Consider the following 20515-nt stretch of genomic DNA (forward strand, 5'->3'; position numbering starts at 1 on the left):
ATTATAAGTTGCAAAATCAGTTAACACTCTATCTTCTTTGACATAAATATTTAAACAAAAATACAGAATCAGCAGTTTCTCTCACCTTTTTTGTACAAAGTCAAGAATAAGGAATCGTTACTTCAAGGGATCCAGTAGGAAATGAAAAATTACTTAACTCTGTAATTTCTGTGAAGTAAAGAGTACTGTTCAGTTATATCTTGTGAGAAGGGATCTGCCTTCTCATCATCCCCCCACCATAAAGCGTTGTAGAAGTTGCCCTGGAGAATACAGTCTCTGAGACACTTGCAACAGACAGACACCTTCCATGACATTTCCCTCCCCTGGATATAGATATCTGAGAGCACTACAGATACTGCAAGAGACAGCGGAACTAGTACTGTAATTTTCCAATCGCTTTTAAGCTATATCGCTGTTGAAAGAATCGGTCACACTCTTCCTTGTTCTTCTCTGGCTTTGTGTTTCTGGCTCCATGACTCTGTAGGTATTTCTGTTGGTCAGCAAGAGTCCAGGAATGGTTCAAGGTCAAAATCACTGTGATTGCATGAAACATAGTCTCTGTGTGCAGAGAAGAAAATGGCTTTTTTTTATAGATGCAGTGCCAGTTTCTGTGAGCTTAGTAATTGTGAAAGTATGGCAATATAGAGTCCTGCTTGAATTTCCATTCTAGGGTTATTTGATATTTATATTCATTTATTCATTGCTCCCTGTCAGCTAAGGGCATAAAGAAAGTCACTGGATTTAAAGTCTCATTTTCTGTTTAGACTGCAAAGATGCACTTCACTTTTTATCTTCCAGGCCTTCTTAAACCTGAAGGTTTTCATGAATTAAATAAAGTTTCTTATCCAGTCTCTTCTGATATATTTCAGATGATACAGGTTTGTCCCTAAACAGCATACAAGTAAAACAAAATTCAAGTTATAATTTTATAAATGTTTCAGTTTTTTTCTAGGTCTCTACTGTTGTTCTGGAGAAATACAGTATTGGAATTTTAAAAACGTAATACAACATATTTACTCCACTAAGAGAAATGTAACTTGTTGACTTAGTGTTGTGCCCTTTCTCTACCTTCTAAAGCTGATATTATTAGCATGGCTTTGTAGCAGTGATATCTTTTAATATCTTCGCACAGAGAAGTTTTATGTTGTTCTTCAAACAATGACAGAATTTTGTTAATACACTCAGTACTTTCTGTTTATTGCTGAACGGAGGCATTGCAAAAAGGTGGTCGCTGTAAACCTTCACAGAGTTGTCATTCTCTCCACTTGACTCAATTTTGCTGTTAAAAGTTTGTTGTAGATAATTAAAGTATGGATCAGTTTCAAAAATAGTATGCTTCTCGTAATTGATGAACTGAAAAGCCATCAGGGAAAGGTAGAGAGTTCTTATTAGACCAATGTTCTTGAAGCCGTGAAGCAATATCCACTACCAATTTCCTAGAAAGCTGGGCTCTGTGAGTTCAACAGAAACCTGACGTTTTTCAGGAGTGAGTCATTTGAGGAAATTTCCTGACTTTTGAGAAGCGCTAAGGTATAAGGAGCGTGCTTTCCAGTAGAAGCTCTGTAGAAGTGCCAGTGATGTAATCTCCAAGGACTCTGATGCACAGCTGGACTTTCATGTCCATCAGATTTACAGAACAGGTTCTTGCTGTTTGGGTTTTTTTTTGTTTGTTTTTTTCAAAAAAGAAGGTTTAAACTGCCTCCTTGCATTCCAAATTTCCAATTTGCTAATAAATTCCCAGTTTGCTAAGGATTTTGAAAACAACAACAACAAAAAAGTAAATATATGAACTGAACTTTCTGGATTGTGAAGTGCTAAATTCTCTTAAATTCCAAAATTTAGTATTTTCTTCATTAAACACTGACAGAAAAATAAAACTGATGTCATAGCTCTACATATCCACTCAGTTGTGGTACTTTGGGATTCATAGTTTATGGGGTAAAACTGAAACAGGGAAATCAGATGATACATGAAATCTTTTTGGGTAATGAGCCACATTTTTGCAAACGTAAAAATCTCTAGGAAAACATAATTCCAGTTCAAAACAGTATTTTCTCTCATTTCCTACTGTATGTTATAGAGTAGATTTCAAGTAAAACCAGGTTGACAGAAGTTGGTGGCATTTCTCATCACACAAAGAGAAATGTAAGTTACAAAATGTCAGGTTGGCATTTTTCCCATCTGCTGTCTGGAAGTGGATCTGGCCAAATGATCAATGCCCCTGTCAGTTCCATATTAAATTACTACAGCTGGAGGAAGGCAGAAGCAATCTGCACCAAGTGCTGCATCCCTGAGCAAAGGAGAGATGACATTCTGATACCCAGATCACTCCACTAGGCCGCAGTTGTTCTGTAGTCCACTCAAAACTAATATACTGATTTGTTGAGTTACAAGTGGCTTAGGATGCAACTGTATCAGTAGCTTTCCCCTCCCATACCCCTTATGGATCTTTGAGAAGTTGCATGTAAAGGCTGCTGTGAAACACTGAAGCAGTGGGGTTGGGGATTTTCATGTCTGTATTGTATAATGAGAAGGATAGCACTCACAAAACATCTCAACTTCTGTGAAATACGGTGCACAGATTACTTCATAAAATCCAGTCGCCTTGCTGTCCAGCCTTTCTTTGCTTCAGTATTTGTGTAATGTGTTCGTTCAGTTCTTAATACAAATTCACAGAAAAACTTCATTAAAAAATTATTCCTATGAATTAAGTTCTTCTGTGTGCTCAAGCTCCTAAAAAACAGCTGAAGTAATTCACTCAGCCTTGCCTGACACCACCCATCTGTAACAATATCACACACCCCTACGTATGTATCTCAACTCATTGCATTTGAGTCTTTTCTGCTCCAGAGATGAGTATGGGTATCTGGATTAGGACAGTTGGCTGAAACCAATTTTTCAGTGGTTAATAATAAAGAAATAACTAAGTCTGTTAAGGAGGATTTTCCACCCTCCCCGTAGGTGGTTTGGAGGAGCTGCATGTCTATTCAGGAGGCTCAGAAAGGATGCTGCGTGTGGAAAGCATGAGGGCAGCAGGCTAACTCTTGCTCCAAACCATGCTAGCGTGCCCTCAGGAGGTTCCTGCAGGAGCTCCACGGTGACCTGTGCCTGTGGGGCATCTGTCAGAGCAGGCAGAAAGCAGGACAAGCAGGAGGGGTGTGAGGGCAGAAGTGGATGCTCACATGCACGCTGCTGGGCACGGACTGGTGACAGGGCTCGAAGCTGCAGGGCCGTGAGGATCCAGGTGTTCGCTGTGTGTTGGGGGTGCGGGACAGGAACCAAAGTTTCAAAAGTCTTTCATTTTGCCTTAGAATTTTTCTCTCTGATTATTGACTGCAATAACATGCCAAAACGGACAACCCAAATTTAAATCTAACTTACGTCCTAAATTAAAAGAGAAAACACATTAGTGAACTGTGACAGACCTATGAATACCTGTCCGTTAACGTCATTTCAAATTATATCAGTGATTATTAACCTAGTTTATGTGAGGGTGATTTACACTAACTCACTAACAACATAAATTGTCCAAGTTTTTAACCATTCTGTTCCCACATGCTCTATAATCAAATTAAAACTGAGTATTATTTTTAAGTGGCATATCTTTATTTAAGCTGTTGGTTTAACGCGTTAACTTTACAACCAGTTGTTCACATACAAAAACGCTTGAGCATCTAGTGATTACAGGGTAAGAGGTGCTTACATGAACTGTATAAGATAGAAATACAAAGCTTCCTACAATATACACAGTTTTTGATGAGAGTTTAGAGTTCAGAGATAAATTGAATGGTAAGCCTAGCAGTGTCTTAAGAGACCTTAAGTTGCAGCTTTGAGCTCAGGGAACTTGTGGCTTTGCAGTATTATTTGTTTACTTTATCACTCTTATTTGCCTGAATTTGTATTTAATTAAAACCTTAGAGAAATGAGACTTCTGTCTGAAATGGCTTCCTTATAACCTCAGAAAGTGCTCTCAAAGAGAATTGGCCGTTTTGTGACACTAGCTTTCAAAATAACGACTGCTGTGTAATGTTACAGGGCATTTGCCGGCATGAAAAATTGTCCTTAATAGTTATGGAAAAAGTGTGTCGACACCAGGGATTAGGAGTTACATTAAGAAAACTATTACAGGAAAGATTTCTGTCTGTGCCTAATGTTCCACTGATTTCAGTAGGGTTCCTTACCATGCTTACAGTTAAGCACAGGCATAGAACTTGGAAGCATCTGTGATTGGGAGTATCTTGATGGGAGGTGAATAGGGATACAGATTGTCTCCTTACATGTATTTTTAAGTTTTGATAGTACTCTGTTGCGGTTACTATAATTCATATCGGTATCGAAGAGTGGAGCAGTAAAATTCCAAATCTTTTTATTGCAGTCTAGGAACTGGTAGTGATGGCAGTGAGTGCAATCACTGGGGGATGGACCTGATCAGGTCCCCAAAGCCACTGCACCTAGCCCACCCCAGTGACAATTCTGTACTAGTAAGGATATGTGCAGATAGGGCTTGCACTGCATTTTATGAGATTGTTGTGTTGGGAGAAGGCAAAGGAGGGGCTAAACAGCTTGTAGGTTTTACTTTAACGAAATCTGGGAAAGCTAATCACTCACAGTTATTAGTAGGAGAACAGAGAAATCAGAGGAACATTTAATAGGAAAAGATACTCTTGCACCAGTGCACACGCCTTTACCATTTGAGCCAAGGGAACAGCTTACGTGGTGGGCAGCTGTGGGGACAGGCTTGTAGTCCTTCAGGCTGGCCCACTGCCAGAAGACAGGAAAGACACATTTGGCCCATATGAACAGGAAAAGTTTCTTTTGAGCCTTCAAGGGCTGATGTACTTTTAACCCCTGGTTGTACATAATATTATCTGACCTCCTGCTATCCTCTTCCTCCCTTTACCAGCACTCAAATCTTTTTAGTCATCAGTAGGAATTTTAATTGCTCAGCGTTTCAGATCCTCATTTTATGTATATACATATACACTTTATTTGCCTGATATCTTTGATGCATAGCTTGTTGCGCTTGTTGCTGCTGCCTGTGTGGGAAGTTTCCAAAACAGCCCTGTACTTTACATATTGAAATACCAGGTTCTGTTCTTGCCTGTTGATTCAACAGTGTATTTTTAACCCCACAAGTGAATGGTCTAATTTTCAGATTTATTGATCATCATCTAATAGTGAGTGGCTTGCAAACTCCGAGTCATTAGCATAGAGGAAAATCAGGACAGTAGTTCTGAAGTCCTGAATGCTGGATGGTCAACAAGGGTATGGGAAAAAAGGCCTAACAAGAGTCAAGGTTAAAGAATCAGTAAAAACCAGAAGCTTTGATTTGTATACCAGTCCTAGCCACTTAGGTCTGTTGACTCAGGAGATATAAAGAGGTAGCACAAATACCCCATATAAGTTGAATTAGTTCAGCAATAATCCTGAAGAACTTATCTTTGAAGCAAATGCCAGCCCTGAGACAAATATGGGAAGGACAATGCCAACCACACCACTTCCACTGTGAAGAAAATGGTGTCATCCTCTGTAACAGCTGGAAGAAACAAATGTGATAAATCTACAACCTCGGGGAGGTGATGGAGTGCATGCTCAACAAGTCTGCAGACCAGATGGCACCAAACTGTCAGGAGCAGTTGGTATGCTCAAGGGCAAGGCTGCCATTCTGACCGATCTAAACAGGCTGCAGGAAAGGACAACTGGGCCCTTATGAAATTCCTCAGGGACAAATGCCAAGTGCTGTACCTGGGAAGGAAGAGCCCTTTGTAGTTGATCCAGGCTAGGGAGCAGCTCTGCAGGAATGGCCCTGAGGTCCTTGAAGACAGGGGGCTGTTGGAAGAACTGTGGAACAAGAGACAATGGACATTAACTGAAACATGAGTGGTTCAGACTGGACATTAAGGAAAGCCTTTCACGCCATGACGACAGTCAGACCCTGGGACAGGTTGCCGAGAGAGGCTGTGCCATCTCACTCACTGGAGATTTTCAAGACCAGATGGAATAAAGCCACCTGTCCTTACCTCAGAGTTGACCGATCTTAGAGCAGGAGGTCAGATTAGAGACCTCCTATGTTCCTTTCTAACCTGAATTATCCTACAATGCTATGACAGAAAAAGATTCAGACAATTACAAAAATGTAGAAATAAGTGAAACACTATATTTATAAGCAGCAAATAGCAAGGGGGAAACCCAGTAAGTAAAGATGAAGATGAATAATGCTGGCACTGCCAGTAATCTAAGTGAATTTATTTGGCCTGTTATTCATGGGAAAGTAAAATTCTGGAAACTGGAGGGAGATGTTAAAAGGTTTTATGATTATGCTGGAACAGACAGGCAATTAGAAGTATTACAAACTGACAAGGCACAAGGTCAAGATGAATTATATATTTCAGTATTCTAGCAGGAGTGAGGAGAGAAATATTTTGAGCAGCACATGCTTTGCAACAGTAGAGCTTCAGAAGATGGGTATAGGGCTAATGAAATGAACAAACATGCCCTTGTATACAGGGGTGCTTTATTTTCTCCAAGTTCAGCTTCCACAGGAAGACAGCAAGAAGGGAAGGGTTTGAGAAAAGGAGAAAGATCCAAATGAAAGCAAAACACATTCCTCTATGTGACGTTCTGTGTATTTTCTCAAACTAATTAATCTAAATTGTAAATCAACAGTCTTCCCATAGTTCTACTGTTCCTTGCAAGAACAGGCAATACAGGCACACACAGCCCAGTGGGTGACAGCAGCAGGTACTTTTCAACCCCTCTCAGGTGTGCGAATATAAAAAAGACATTATGAAGAGCTGCTTGATTCACATAGGTAAAGCCATAGCTTCAGATTTTCTCCCTGAGGACCTAGAGCACCATACTGCCTGGACTACGGGGGACTATACTTCCTCTGATCAGCTAAAGAAAAAATAAACAGGAACCAAGTCTGTGCATGACTGTTTCAAGTCTTTACTGGATAGGCAGCTCCAGTATAAATGCAGCTATGTACACTGATGAGTAATACACAAAAGCAACAGATGCAAAGAAAAAAAAGCAGGAAGAGACACAGTGAAAGTACAAGATAACCAGTATCCATAAACAAAGTCCTCTATCTCAAAACAAGTTAAATACATTAGCATAAATTAATATATACTTAATAACTGAAATATTAACGTGTAATATTCATCTTATCTTTTCATGCAAGCAAGATGTAAATAACAATAATGTAGAAGCAAACCTCTGCCCCAGAGAGATATTTCATCATACTGAGATATAAGAAATGTTCAACACACTGTACAATTTTCTTTTACAAAGGCATTTCAAGGCTGTTTGGGAGTCAGGCACTGAGTGGAACATGCCAATACCTACCATACACAACAAGTCTTTAACTGTTCTGCAACAGGCAGCACTTATTTCAATTTACACAAGGCCTGCGTTCTTCGTAATACTGTTCATTTCAACGTGACTTTTTAAAGCACAAAAGGAATATTATGTATCCAGTCAATGTGAACCAGATGCATAATACTTATTTGAACCTTTATTTGTACTTTTGACATCCCCCTCTCTTTATTATCTACTCATTGAAATTAAGTGGAGAGCTTTGCACAGTGTCCTTCTCCCTCCTGCTGACAACTGTTCTAGTTTATGCTTTCTTCTATCAGAAGAAAACTACAGCTTCTTCAGCTTCTAGACACCTGATTCATCAAACTGTGACCGTGGGGGCATTCCTGGTAAGTGCCTGCATACCCCACAGATCTAGAGGCTTCACATCTGGAGGTCAATGTTAAAGTAATGCAGAATAAGGGAAGAGAATGAGTTAGAAACAAGATCAGAAAAGGAGGGGAACTCTGGAAACAGTGGTTCTGGGCCCCTCATAGCAAAGCAAAGGACTCTTATTTCCTCTGTCTGCAGCAATACATGCAGCAAAATATTACCCTCTGCATTCAGTCCTTCTTTTATTGCTATTTTAGTTTCAGATCTCATGTTATGATTGGTCCCGTTTGAGTAGGGAAATGAGAGATACAGATATAAAATAATGCAAGGGAATGTATTTAATTGTGGAGTGATAGGCTCGCAGCTACAGATTTAGATCATCAGGGTATACTGCAGGTAGATGTCAGGACTCTGTGGGTGCCACTGGCCCTGTAGCCCCTCTTCCCTGGCCCTGGCCGGGTCTGGCTGCCGTGGGGTCAGCCTTGGCACACACCCCACAGCCGCACGAGGATCAGGCTGCCAGAAGCAGCTCTGTGGGAAGCCTCCCTGGGCCTAACTGTGGTTACCCCACCACCCGCTCTCTCTGCTGGGTACGAGATGATGTGGCCAGCAGATGAGGAGCTGAGTCTGCTCACCTGCCCCGTGGGCTGCCCTTCCTGCTTCTCCCTGACCCAGGAAGTGTAAAGAAAGGCACTTTCAACTTACCTTTTTGACATTGTCAGGCCTATATAAAAGGAAAAGCCGCTAAGATGGGTGAGATAGCTCAGAAAGTTTCCCTTCTTGCGTCTTAGTGGTAGTCATTTTGACTTTCTCTTCAAAAAGTATGTATTTCACTGAAAATTTATTAAAGGACAAAACATGGCATTAGGCACCAGTGAGCATCTAATAGATGCAGAATGTCTAGAAGATTGAGAATAGTGCAGGCCTGTAAATCTGATCTCAGTGGTAGAAAATACATGGAGAGCAATTATGCACACAGAACATTTAGATATATGTAATTGCTTAAGGGGTAGTCAGCATGGATCCTGGAAAAGAAGATTAGGCAAGATAAATGCGCTTGGCAGCTCTGAGTAGGCAGGACAGAGAGTGGGTATCATTTATCTGGATTATGGGGGGGGAGGGGAAAATTTCTTAATCCTACATAAACCAAAAGATGACTCATTTTCAAAATTCATAAATATGGCTTGAGAAAAGATAGCTACTGGACTGGATTATGGCAGGTAGAGACAACAGACATAAATACCATGTAACAGTTTTATTACAAAAATTCTCCATCTGATTTTCAGAGACTGCTTAGTGAACCCCGGAGGCTCTGTATTTCTCTCAACTGCATATAAGTAACCCCTACTGATTTTAGTACTGTCCTAATATAACCTGAGTCACTACAGCAGTTTCTATAGCAAAGGCTTGATCCTGTATTCACTTATGAATATCTACTGTCGCAGAAGTTAGGAATAGGTATTAAGGACCCTGGTAGTAATTAAGTCACCCATTGTAGGATGTGGTAGAACATGTGCTAAGATCATGTATTGCATTAACTCAATGTCTGGTAACACTGGAGCCAGGACAACTCTCTGGGTGTCCATTTTCATTCCCATCTTCAGCAGCCATTCTTATGATTTTGCTTTTATGCAACATGAAAAATTTCATAACTTGGCTCAGAGCAGAGCAGGGACACCTTCACTTTAGAGTACTTTCGCTCAGCTGGAAAACTCTTCACAGACTGTACTCCCATGGCTTTTTTGTATTTTCAGTTGCAGCTGTAGTTGGTGTCCATCTAAGGCATGTCCTGTATAAGAACTCTCCTATTTAAGGCCTTATTGATGGCAGTACCATCGCTTCTAGAGCAAGGCATCCAGTGCCACTCAGGGATCTCAGAACAGTTGGAGAATTAAAGCTGAAGTAACTTCAAAAGCTCATTTTAATTCTGCACTGAAGGCTTCACCCAGTTTACACAGGGAAATTAAATTGGTCAGAGTAACTTACATAAGTGACAGTTTCATTTTCTAGCTCTCGAGCACAAAGTGAACTGTTTCATGAGGGCTTCTAGCATTATAAGAACACATTTAAATAAACACACTATCTGCTTCTTGCTGGCCAGACCTGAATGTCATAAGCACTTCCATTCAAGTTGTGCTTAACAATTATTTCCTGCACATGAAACTACTTTTTTGTACAAACCAATCCCCAAGCCTGAGGCCTAAGTCATCTTTACCCCTTAAACAGCATAGCAGCAATTAGTTTAAACAGATTAACTCCGTAAAATTTTAATTTTTTTCAATTTTTCTCTTCTAAGAATGAAACCCCCATAACGTGCACACCACAAGTACTAACACAGGAGAAACGTAAAAGCCGAAAGTAAAAACCGAGCGGCTCACCTCGCGGCGGCAAGGGCGGCGGGCCCCCCCGCGGCGGGCCGGGCGCAGCGCGAGCAGCCGGCGATGGTTCTAGAATTTAAAATGGCGCTGCCCGGCTGAGAGGTGGGGATGTTTCGCGCGCTTTTGGCAGTGTAGGCTTGAGGGAGTGGCTGCAGGTTTGTTTTTTTGTGGTTGTTTTTTTTTTTTTTTTTGTTTTTTTTTTTTTTTTTTTTTGCTTACGTTTGGGGTTCTTTCATGATTACGTTTGAGACTGTTGTCTTGTAGTTCTTTCCTTTGCACTAAGCTATACTGTCTTGAGAAAATTTTAGGAGAAATTGCTGTACTTGTTTAGGTAACATGGGCTTAATTTTATTTTAATTTTATTTTATTTTAGTATAACGGTTTAAGCTGCTTACTTAAAAGGAATCTTGAGGAATCTTTTTTTCCTGATCTTCTGATACTTCTGACATCTCCAAGTTGTAAAATGAGTTCATGAGGTGTGAAGCTTTATGTTTTTGCTACATGCAACTAAGGGGGTTGTGAGGCTTTCTGTGGAGACTTAGCTGTGCCTCTGAGTGTTTGACTTACTATGTTTGTTATAAAGAGCACAGCTCTTACGAGTACTTCAGGTAATGCATGTACTGTTCTGTGCTAGTGTGGTTTTGGCTACAGATGTGTCTTTATTATGGTTTCTATTTGGATCATCTATTTCTGTGGGCAGTGGGTTACTGTAATAATGCTCATGGGTATTCTGCATTAGTGTGTCATCGTACTCTGCTTGCTCCCTGTATTTCCCTTTATTTAGATCAGATGAATAAAAATAGTAAGATTCCTCAAGACTTAAGTGAGGTTCAGAGTCATCATCATGACAGTCCCCATCCGCAGCCTGTAACAAGTATGAAGTTTCCTAATCCTATGGGTAATCTACATGAAAACTGTGGATGAAGTTTCTAAGTGCTAGTTACACTCTTTTTATAGATAAGGGCATGTCTTAAAAATACTTTTTTGGTTTTGTGCTGGGAAGAGGTTAAAGAGTGGAAAATTAGGAACATCTCTACTTTTTTCTTCAGGGGTGTGTGTGTGGGGAAATCACCTCTTTTGCTTGTGCTTTTTCCCTAAGGTAAGTGCAGCTAGCAGTCATCTCAACGCCTACAAAAACAATAGCTGTTCTTGAGCATGGTCTTTTTCTCTACAAAAGGAAGAAGCAATGCAGGATAAATGCTAATGGTCTTCTAATGCATGAAATAGTGCAGCTTAACATGTGAAAATGATGTGAACAGCCTGTGAACTACAGTAGAGTGGAGTTTGTGTGTAAAGCTAGTGTTTTTCAGGACAGCTGAGCTACAGATGTTGGTTTGGGAGGAAGCCTACTCTAGCTCCTGGCCGCAGTGCAAGAGCAAACACTGCTATTCCTGGAGGAGTTCACCAAGCTTGTTCTCGAAACCAGCCCGTTCTGGAAAGTTTATCACTTCGTTAAATGATCTGTTCTTGTGCTTAGCCATGCTGTTGTGAGAAAGGTGTTTTTGTGTGTGGGTGGGTTGGTGATGTGGTTGTTTTTTGCTTGGTTAATTTTTTATTTTGTGGTTTGGGTTTTTTTTGGGGGTGGTCATCTTGCTTCATTTAAATCTCAGTGTGCACTGCCAAGGAGAAGAGTTGTAATAGACTTAAACTGAAGCAGGGCTGCAAAGCTTTGCAACAGCCTTCCCTCTTTGAGTGCTGCTACCTTGTTCGGTGTGTCATTGGGAGCTGTGGTGTTCGCTTTGACTTTGAAGTGTGTGTCGGGGGCTGAGAGCCCCTGCCTGGGACTGGGGCTTTGTCCTGTTGCTGCAACAAATGGTAAACGATGGGAATAGTACATAGGAAAATTCCCGCGTTTTCAGAAATGAGACGTTTGCTTTTGGAGTTGTTTCTCTGCAAAGCTGCCGCAGGAGGTCAGTATTGTCCCATTTAACTGCTGCTCTGGTTTATCAGCTTTTTCGGAACAGATGGCACATTTGTTAGACTTCATTGAGTATATTTTTTTCGTTTACCGAAGCGTGAGGGAATTTCATGTTTCAGGTGGAACCAGATAGGTTGTTAAAAATTTATAATGTTTATTATTTCTTTATTTATATTGATGGAAGCAGCAAAGTAGCTGATTTATCTTCATTTGTCAGTTTGATGGACGCATGCAAATGGTGTGAGCAGGACAGTCATTTTCCCTCTGATGTAACACTTGTAAAATAGATGATATTTAGTTGCTAATGTGTATGCATCACTTGCTGGATGCTACCTGCCAGGTCTGTCATTATGATTACAGGTGTGTTTCTCTGCAGGGAGGTTAGAATGGCTGGAAGTGTGTGTGGAAATGTGTCTGCTTGTTCCTTTTGTGCAGGATAGCCATGAAGCTGTAACAATGGCCCAAAGTCTGAAAATTTGTGTAACTTCAAGCAAGTTGTTGCATTGTACTCTTCTCAACTGGTAATAAGAAAATCACAATCATCATTGGTTTGGGGTTTTTCCTGTAAAACCTGCTGAGATCTTGTGGTGGAAAACACTATACAGGCGTTACTTTTGTTTATTTAATTAAAATATAAACAATCTCATTTTAATAATGTGTGAAATCTCTGTTTTAAATGGAATGTTCATCTGCTTCATTTGGAAGTGTCACTTGCTCATACATGGTGACAGAAGTGCATCAGTAAAGCAGCCAGAAATAAAATATCAGAGCCTTCTCATTCTGCCTCTTGACACCCTGGAAATGCTACTGTTTAATTTTTGCTTACTACAGCAGATTGCATAAACACTAAAAAGAAATGCACTTAATCCTGAAATGTACTTTTGACCCATTGTCTTTGACCCTGACACATATGTTGGCATTGGAAATAAAATTCTGACAGTTTTGCTTGGTTCAGTAAAAGGTAAGTTTGCAGAGATGGACAGGAAATCCATTCCTACTCTGTAGATTTATCACAAAAATGCCTAAAGCAAACAGCAAGGTAAGTTTGCTTTACTGGAGACAAACTCACACCTTTGCTCTTTCAAAGACCCTGTTTACAAGTTAAAGCCATGGCTCAGTCTGTCTTTCTTCTTAAACTACCAATCTATAGGTGCTGCCTGAAGGCACTTGCAAAGAAAAAAATCGGGAGATATCCTGCTGCTATCATGGTCTAACAGAAGCGCTTGATGTTCTGAATATAGAATGATTGTGTTTCAGTAGTCTGAAAGCCTGGAGAGCTGAAACTGAAATGATGGCACATGTGTGCTGTCACCAGCAAAATCTGATTGCTCTGCATAGGAAAAGTCCCATTGAAGTTACCCAGACCACTACAAATCTTTCTGGTGTAAAATGCATTCCCAATAAGCCTGTTAATGGGCTATATCATAAAAAGATTTCAAAAAGGTCAGTTGAAATGACTCTTTATGTTATCTTCCTCAAAGGCTCTGCCTACGCTTGGAATAGAGTTGTGTTTGAAAATGGTGTTGAGGCACAGTTTGAGTTCAGCTCTTGCTGTTCCATTACGACAATGATTTGGCAGCCTGGCAAGAGCTTGGATGAGATGTTAGAAGCTATGTTTTCCTCTTGGAGGAGGAGGGGAAGCGTTTTACTTTTGTGATATTTAAACAAAGTGCTGTCTGGCACAGGTATTTTGAACTTTTTCTTTTTTCTTCCTCATATGGCTAAACTTTTTTCTGTGTTACAGGTCATGGATGACACAGAATCCATCTTGAATTGCTTTTAAGATTGTTTTCAGCATAGCTTTCCTTTTCACAGTAGACCTGATCTGTATTTGCAAGGGGCAGAGTTGAATGAAATGATTATAGATGATGAAACAGACTTAGCAATACAATTGTGTTATAAGCACATAGCAAGAAATTGCTGCAGTCACATGGTGATTGTGAAAGTAAATGAACAGAAGGAAGAGGGTAATGGAGGATTAAAGGTGTAGATTTGTTACATTGGCTAGAAAGTGAATGCAACAAGCTTGTAGTACAATTGGGAAGAAAGTCCAAGTATTGATACCAAATTCCGTTCTCTATTACCTGGAAATGATGGATTTGTGTTTAGGCACTCTAAGGAGACAGTAAGTGATGATTATCTGTTAGGAATGTGGGAAACTTAACAGTTTTCCACTGGTCACTGTTGGCACAGTTTCTGTTGTGAAACTCCGTTTTAAGTATAGAAACAGAGATATTAAAATGAAGTAAAAATTCCTCATTTCCCTTTCTGTCCAGGAAAATGCTGTTAATGTTTTTCTCACTCTTCCCACTTTTCAGAATACATCATTACAGTTAATAAACTAAGCACCATGAGGTGTTGAGGACTACCAAAAAGAAGAAAAGCTCCAAAGCTCTTGTCCATGGAAGCTGCCGGTGACAGCATCTTTCTTTGTATTACCGCTTTATGGCTGGTTCTTCATCATCACTCGCTTCTGTTTGTGTTTATTACATTCTCAGATATGTAATGGAATTTTTCTTTGCATTGACAGATCACCTACAAATATAATGGAAATGAAAGAGTTGCAATGTGAGATCTAAACATTTGCTCATGAATAGGTGCCTTATCTTCAAAATCCTCGTGATGGCGCTGGAGCCTTACATATATATGTGCAGAAGCCCTTTCTTTTGGGTACCAAATCCTATTATCTAGGTTAGCTCATCTGTATTCAAAAGATCAATGTTGCATTATTACAAAGATCCTTTCAAGTGTAAAAAGGATGGCACTTCATTACAGAAAGTAAAAGAAACTAATCAAACTTTCTTGGTGAAATCATTGACTTTTTTAAGTAAAGGGCAAATTTAAGAATTTGAAAGTCCGAAATGTAAGAGAGGCTTACAGTTGAGGCTCTGTGCTGCTCTAACTTAAATCTCCTGTAACATAGTTCTTGGATTTTCATATAATCTGAGGAGGAAAGTGATGTGGTACAGCTCTCCTGATGGCTTCCGATTAAGCCAAATTGCCATTTGCCCTCCTGAAATCTGATGTACTATATAGCGTTAGAGAGCTGTCCAGTGTGCAAAGAGGGTCTTTATATGAGAGAACAGATGAGATCATCTCTTCTTTTAGGACAGTTAGGCTGTGCCTTAGCACTGTGCCGATTTTCAGTAAACCTGTAATCATAGTGAACTTAAGTGGAGTCCTTTTCTAGGTTGTCGTGTAGGGTTGTGCAAATTGTCATAATTAATCAGTTATGGTTTTATTTTTTATTTTTCTTTCACTTGTGAAAGGATAGCAAACAGTTGTACAGTCCCCTGTTCTTTTACCAATAGTTAGATCTCCTACCTCATGTCTCTTGCAGCTTTCCAAATGCTTTGTTACAGAAATGGTTATTGCCACTTTACATTGCCTGCAGATAGATACAGGCAGAACCCAGACCACTCCTCAATGAATTGGTACTGATTAGCAGCTCATCTGTGAACACCTCACTCACTGTGAATATTTGTAATTTGTGCTAGTTTTACATATATTACTACTTTTTTTTTTTTTTGGTTTATTTCCCTTGTCTGATTAGGTGACTTGTGTAGCTCACCATCACTGGCAGACCTTGCCATTGAAAATGCTGCTCAGAATCCTGTTTTGGTGACTGAATGCTCAGTTCATTTTCATGAATAAATCTCTAGCATCTGATCATCCACAGAAATGAACATAAATGGTTTATGAATGCAGCCAAATCAAAATTCAGCTTTAGTTTGCATGCATATTCATGAATGTTTCTTCCCACCAATTCCTTTCTCACTGACAACTTGTATGAGTGTAACTGAGTTGCCAAAGTTCAGTGCAGTACCAGATCTTGCAGGCACTTAAAGCAGATCAGTCTGGCCAACTTGTACCAGTTTTTACTTTGAACTTGAAGGAAGCTGGTTTGAATTCAGGACATAACTGGGGGCTTAATGAAGTCATCTGGGAAAGATAGAAGAGGTGCCTTAAAAATCTGGACCAAGAAAGCAAAAATCACTGAACTGCTTCAGTGATATACTGGGAATGAAGGAGACTAGCTTTACTGGCTTCCAGCCCCCTTGTTGGGATTAATAGTTAATAGCATCACAGTACCTACCCTCTTTATACTTCAGGGATTTTTTTTTTTTCTTTTCTTTGAGTTTCAGGTTCTCTAAAATAACCTACGATGGAGTTGTTTTAAAATATAAATATTAAGAAAATCAGTCTTATGATGTATCTAGGAAGAATTTGCAGGAAGATGTAGCTGTAAAATGTAATCTTGGATGCTGACATGCACACTGAGCTAAAATAATTCTTCCAGTTTGTTCTTATCTGCTATTTAGTATTTAAATTAGTTTTTGTGGTTAGTAATTGCAAGATGTGTTGACTTGAAGTATGAACATGTGTTTCTTCAAAATACATGGTTAGAGTCCCATTCATGAGTTTGGGGACATAGGATAGCATCATGCTGTATTTAATCTCATCTGGACTTATGCCGGGGCATCTTTGTCTGTTTATGAGCTATTTCATATGTGTTGTGCTCTGCTTTCTGACATTGGAACATTGGAGTGGATTCTCTTATTTCATTGTTTTGTGGAGTCTTTTTTTTCTTTGTTTTTGGGAAAGGTCCATATGCTCCTTACATGCAAAGGAAGCTGAGACTTGTTTGTATGAGGAGAGAAAAAAATCTTGCTATAAAATTGGCTTCTATAGCTGTGATTAGTTCCAGTTGAATTTCTCAATATTAGCTTCTGTAAGAGAAGTAAATAATCCTTCCCAGCCAATTTAGTTTACAGGTAACTATGTAAAAGGTTTCTCTAAGTAATCTGATTAAGATGAAATGAAAAGTCAAGGTAGGTCATAGTAAGAAAAAATGTATTTGACAATAAACTGGGATTCAGTGACTGTTAACTTGCTTTACATACAAAGTTTATATGTCACTCAAAACACTTAAAATGCTCTAGGTTTGTGCGAGCCTTGAGCAGTGTATAGGGCTGAAATTGGTTTTCTGTGTAGTGGTATACTTTGCCCTAAAAGAAGGGTAAAATTGTTCAAATTGCATTTTTTTACCCTATGCAAAACTCAGTGCTAAGTAGTTTTCAGCAGTGTGGGCATCTTAAGCTAGTGCTGAATCACTTAGCTTTCAGGTTGATGTTACTGGATTCTCCAAGAGATTAAAATTTTTATGTTGTGGCCAAGGCTTGGATTATTCCTTGCTGTCCCATGAGTGTATATGGGACTTACATGTGAAATGGCAGACCAGTTTTACATGAAGGACCACTATCTTTCTGTCTGTATTACAGAATTTACTAATTCAAAAAACAATGATGATACAGTCTAATGTGTGATAATGATATTTTTTTTCGTTCTTCAGTTAGGTAAAGACACTGATAACATAAGCCACTCTAGATAGCTCTCTCAGTGGTGACTCCAACTACAGACTGTTTTTCTGGGGGTTGTTATATTTGCATAAGCACACCAGTCCAGCCCTGGTCCCCTTGGCTAGTATGTCAAATAAAGTGAGCCTGACCCACGCTAGCATCCATAGGGTTATGTATTATATGTCACTCACTTTCAAAGCTTGGCACTTGGTCAGGAGGGCCTTGTGTGACACGTCTAGTACTAATGAACAAGAGAGTATCCAAATAAGGCTGCTGCTTTGAATGGTGGGCTCCTGTTGTCTTTTAACTATTAGTGACAAAGACTTTATGAATAGGAATGCTCTGATATACTAAAAAAATTACGCATCTCTGAGCCTGCTTGCGTGAACAAAATCGATTTAGAGTTTTACATGTGACTTCCACCTCATCCTATTTAAAACTATTCTGAAGTATATGTACCAGTTTTCTGGAGCTCAGGAGTATAACACTTATTTTGTCTGGTGTCATGAAGAGAGTCCCATGATACACTTACGTTATGTTCATCAAGAGATTACATTCACAAAACAACCTTGGCTTTCTGGTTGTTTTGTAACTATTTTAAACTTGTTAAAAGTATAGAGTATGTGAGTAACTGTAGGATGAGGAAAAATTCCATCAAATTGTATTTATTCAGTTGGTTTCAGACCCATAAAAATGGGAATCACTTGTGGTTTCAGTGTGCAAAGTGCTATTAACATGACCTGTAAAAATCAGTCTGGATTTCTCTGTGGAAAGAGACCTTTTTATACCTTTGATGATATTATTTCAGCTAACCTATTACTGAACCTGCAAAGAGGTGAGAGCATAGATCTTAGCACTATAACTCCTTCTCAAATGAGATAAACTTTCCTCACGTGGATGGTGCCACTTATTGGAGTCATAATTTGCTCATTCAGCCATAGTACATGGTGGCATAAACAACCAGTTATGAAAGAAATTAGTCATCCCATTAAAATTATGTGAATCATAACCCTCACCTTGGGAGGTGTGGTATGGATTTGTTAATGTCAGTATGTTCTCTATTATGTCTCCAATAAATTGGAATATAAAATACTTTTGCTCTTCAGTTTGTTGAAAAAATAATTTTTAATTAGAGAGACAAAATTAACCAAACATCTCTGTGCTTGTCTTCATGCCCTCTGCTCCACTTATATCAGCCAGACATTGGGCTCAATATAGACAGAGGCTAGCAGAGATTTACAGGTGGGGATCTGGGTAATAAACATAGAGAGGTCACAGCATGCTCGAGAGCTAGGCAGGTAAAATTTTACTGCCAACAACACAGTACTATGATAATTTTTCTTTCGTAGCTCTGTGAGGTTTTTAACTTTCTGACTTTTTGTCTAGGGATCAGAAAATAGTGAAATTTCACAAGGAATAATACTGGATGTAAGATTTTTCTAAAGTGGAGCCAGTGTTTGGCAGCATTTGATAGCTAGTTGCTCAAACATGCCTGTAAGCGTGCCGTTTATGAGCATGCAACTCCTCATCATGTCATCCTTGTTTAACCTGCTGAAAAAAACCCTGGACCTAACCTGGATGCAGCTGAGAATTTTCTTACAATCGTTATGTAACAGAAATGAATGTTAGACCAAGGCTGTGTATTTTAAAATGTCAGCAGTTACATCTATTATACGGCAAGGTTGAACTGTCCTTGGCATCTGCCACTGCAAAGCTCTGTCCCTCCTGTCAATTTTTAAATTCCCGTGTTTTCTTTTGTTCTTTCTTCCCTTCCAGGTCGCACTGGGTAAGACCAGACTCATACTCACCACTTTGAATAGCAAGCCTCCTTTCTTCAGATTTACATATATCTGTAGGCTGATTTTTCATGTTTCTCCAGTGTTTGTCTTTACCCTCCGTAATACACATCAGGTGACTGAGAAACAGGACCATCTGAAGATTTGGGTTAATATTATAGTATAATAGAAGACAAAAAAGAAGAGGAGAGAAAAGATGGCTCAGATGAGACTGTAATCAGATATAGTGACAGAATCTACTCTGTAATTTATGATGTGACTGTGCTCTGCTCACAAGTGGCTTGAGAGATAACATCTCCCTTTAGTATGAGCAGTAATTCTAAACAGGACTGTGAATTTTGCTGCTACAACTCGAACCAAAAATTGGAAAAAAGTGATTATATTTCCTAGCTCTTACTCCTTGCACTGCCACAAATGCAGCTGATTTTCAATGTTGGTTGGATGACTTGAAGTTTTCCACCCCTCGTTCCTGCTTCCCCATTGCATCTTGTATAGTCTTGTATCTCCTTTGCACAGGGAATGCTAAACTGGTTGCTTTGTGCTCTAGGTGAGACAGCAACCCTGAAATAAATTATTGCAAATACAATATTTGATACTCCAACTACTCTATCCTTAGTTTTCCACTTCAAGCTAATAATGGTCATTGGAGAAAACTGAGCATAAACTAGTATTTACCTTAAGGAGAGAATGAAGCATCTTTCATTTTGGGTTATGATAGGTTCACCTATCCTGAAGCATCTGGTATTGGCTGCTATCAGAGGAGACGCTAGATTAGATGAGCATTGAGTAGTCATGGACTTTGTTTTCTGTTTTGTTTTGTTTTTCCCTTCTGGGAACAGTAGCAACAGATGTACTACATAGGTTGTGCAACTATACTAAAGAGTGGAAATGTGTATTGGGCTGAAGTTTTGCATTACTAGCGATCCCATTAGAAAAGATTTTGTAAGAACACATACTGATGTAGTTATTAATTATTAGGTTATTGGTGGCAATAATGGAAGGACAGTGAAAACTACTTTCACTTAGTAGTGATTATATTTACAGTTTGTAATATGATTTCTAAATTACGTGTTAGATGTGCTTTTGTTCCCTACTTTTTTTTTTGTGGGTATTTACATTTATCTCGTTTGTTCAGGTCATGTAACAGTTCTGTTACAAGTGTCCTTGCCACTCCTACCCTAGAACAGAATGTGCTAAAGGAAATTAAGTATCCTATTTTTTTTTTCCCCTTGGCTTCTATTTGACATTTCTGTCACTGTTACATTGCAGCCTTAGAGGATGCAGGACTGAAATCCTCTGCCATTTTACTGTGACTTATGAAGGCTAAAGTAGAGTGCACAAAGCTATCAACTCAGATTGCAAGTTCTTTTA

This window comes from Tyto alba, unplaced genomic scaffold (genome assembly GCF_018691265.1).
Source record: "Tyto alba isolate M040663 unplaced genomic scaffold, T.alba_DEE_v4.0 Super-Scaffold_17, whole genome shotgun sequence".
In the NCBI taxonomy this organism is placed as follows: Eukaryota; Metazoa; Chordata; class Aves; order Strigiformes; family Tytonidae; genus Tyto; species Tyto alba.